General features: G+C 41.9%; 1 non-coding gene across 1 annotated transcript; it reads left to right on the forward strand.

The window, feature by feature from the left end:
* Positions 1-2,476: 2,476 nt before the first annotated feature.
* LOC120368040 (U4 spliceosomal RNA) lies at positions 2,477-2,616 on the forward strand. Its single transcript, XR_005582262.1, has one exon. It is a non-coding gene; the product is annotated as a U4 spliceosomal RNA (small nuclear RNA).
* The last annotated feature ends 296 nt before the right edge of the window (positions 2,617-2,912 follow it).

Consider the following 2,912-nt stretch of genomic DNA (forward strand, 5'->3'; position numbering starts at 1 on the left):
TGTAGTTTTAGTAGAGACCAGGTTTCACCATGTTGGCCAGGATGGTCTTGATCTCCTGACCTTGTGATTCACCCACCTTGGCATCCCAAAGTGCTAGGATTACAGGCATGAGCCACCACACCTATCGATTTATGCTGATCTTTAAATGGCAGAGATTCCTGTAATCTAAGAAAGAGTGTGATTCACAGGGATTCTTTTATCATGGGTCACCTAATAAATACTTCCAATGTTATATGTCAATTTAAAAAGTAGTAACCTTAAAAAAACAATAATTACTTTATACCTAGCTTGTCCAACCCACAGGTGACAGGCCACATGCAGCCCAGGACAGCTTAGAATGTGGCCCAACATAAATTTGTAAACTTTCTCAAAACATTATTTTTTTTGATAATTTTTTTTAGTTCATCAGCTATTTTTAGTGTTAATGTATTTTATGTGTGGCTCAAGATAATTCTCCTTCTTTTAAGATAGCCCAGGGAAGCCAAAAGATTGGACATCCCTGCATTAGAGAAAAGACACCTACATTCACAATGCTTAAAAACACTACCAGCCATGCAAGAACCATGAGACTGTTAACTTCAATCCTTCTTGAAGCAGTGGGATACCCTGGTGATAGCTGAGGCGTGTGGTTATGTCTTGGAGGATTTTGAGGGTTTCTAAGGATGATTCCTTGTGACTGAAATATGGTAAATGTCATTGAGCCTCTCATTATTCCATCTGTTATTATTCCAGGTCATCGATGTACTGCCTGAAAGTTTGCATCCCAGGCCTGGCTTTTCTGAAATTCCCTGGATGCTTATTATAATTGCTGTTTCCCTGGGAATTTGTTCCCTTGCCATTTTGTTGTGGATAACTAGCCTTGGTGTGAGTATATAACTTCCTATAGAGGTACACTTGTAACCATAAATAAGAAGAAATTATTTAGAACAATTCTGGTTCTGAACTTTATTATGAATATTGAATTTTACAAAAAAAAATCAGGGAAATGATTTATTACCCTGAGAATAATGAAAATATCTACCATTTACAGAATGAAAATTAAGTAGGTTCACGTTTGTTTAATAGGATGTCAGCAGCGCTTTTGGTCAAAAATACGTTTTTTACCTTTGTGCCGTTTTATCAGAAATGAAGAAAAGGTAAATGCTGGAGTCCTTTTCACTCTATTACAGGACACTTTTATCTTTTCCCACAGCACCCTCTCCTGGCTTGGCCTCTGCTCTGTAGGTTCTGGGTGCCTTTTCTGCCTGCCCTTTTTCAAAGCAAAATCTTCCCCATAAGCTTCCAGGCTTCTCCATTCCCAGCTGGTCATCTTTGTTGACACCGCCAGAAGCCATGAATGCTTAGGAGCCGAGAACTGAAGGGCTTCCACTGGTCTGTTTGCAGAAATAACACGAGGCGATGCCAGTGAGCTTCACTGCTGGAGGTCTCATGGCCCAGGGAATCCTGACTGATCCAATATTTGACTCCAAATATTGTGGGGTCTTGTTTCCAAAATATGTAGGGTTTTGTTTTGAGCTGTGATTTTATTTCTCTTTTTTGTTTATTTATTTATTTTATTTGTCTTCCTCTATAAGGGAGGTGATTGGCATTCAGAATATCTGCTGTAATCCCGGAAGCGAAAAAAAGTCAAAACTCATTAATCCAACATTAATTAGTATGTGCTGTGTGCCATTTTGAATACTCCTGGACAAAGTCAGTGCCATAATTCATCACAGTCCCATCTGTGTTGTGCAAAGTTGCTCCCACTCCCACCCAATGGCACCCTAGATCTCACATTGTAGGTCTAAGAGGTCCCGCATTTGTAATAGAGAATGTGCCCTGGCTGTGAGGTAGTGAAGAGTGAACGCCACTCATTACCTACAAGGACAATTCCCAGTGAAGACCTTCAACGATGCTCAGTGAAGCTGGCTCTCCTTGGCCTCTATAGTTTTGAAAGCTGCTGAGTCCTCTGACCACACATGATGGAACGGCTACACCTACAATCAAACACATTTTTAAAATGTCTGTTGTTTAGAATTCCCACCTCATTTTTCCGTGGAAAAAATTATTATCTTTTATGTCATAGTGCACTTTAAAGTTGGAAGTTAAAAGAAATATGATAGCTGTGCCAAACTAACATCTGTACGTAGGATTGTTCTGTCAGAAAACCCTCTCCCAATTCCCCTGCAGGTCTTCAGGAATCCAGATCTCCCCAGAGATCTTTGTGCCCACAGGTGGCAACCTCCAGAGTGGAGAAGAGTCTTTGTCAAGAAGGGAAGCAGAGGGGGGATGAGAGGGTCCTGCAGGCAGAGCTGGAAGCGACTTCCACTCTGCCTCCTGCAAGCTTTGTGACCCTGGGTGAACGTTCTCCTTCCTTTGGGAGCCTCCATTTTCTTAGATCTGGAGCAGTTGGTCACACTGACCTTGCAGAGTTCTGAGTATCAGAGACAGAACATGAAAAGCCTGGAGAACATTCTCATAAAAATAGCTGTGACTTAGCTTTGTGTAGCGGTAGCATTGCAGCCAATGAGGTTTATCCGAGGTGCGATTATGGCTAATTTAAAACTTTTCCAATACTCTGCCGTGACGACTTGCAATATAATTGGCATTGGCAATTTTTGACAGTCTCTACGGAGACTGAGTATATGTTTAAAACTCAGTCTCCATAGAGACTGTCAAAAATTGCCAATGCCGATTACGTAAGGATGTGGATCCACATAGACACCCCTGTGTCAGAAACATGCTTCTTTATTACTGCATAGTGACTCTGTCTTCCCTGGAGCAGGCCCCCAGCCTGCCTACATTTGCAGACAGACACAGTGGCTTGGGGACAACAGTTTGTCCCCATGGCTTGTTTTCACTCCCCTGCCGTCAGCAGGACTTGGTGTGATGGTTGCTTTATGGCACTGATGCTGCCATTTAGAAACCTGAAG

Source organism: Saimiri boliviensis, chromosome 9 (assembly GCF_048565385.1).
Source record: "Saimiri boliviensis isolate mSaiBol1 chromosome 9, mSaiBol1.pri, whole genome shotgun sequence".
Taxonomy (NCBI): Eukaryota; Metazoa; Chordata; class Mammalia; order Primates; family Cebidae; genus Saimiri; species Saimiri boliviensis.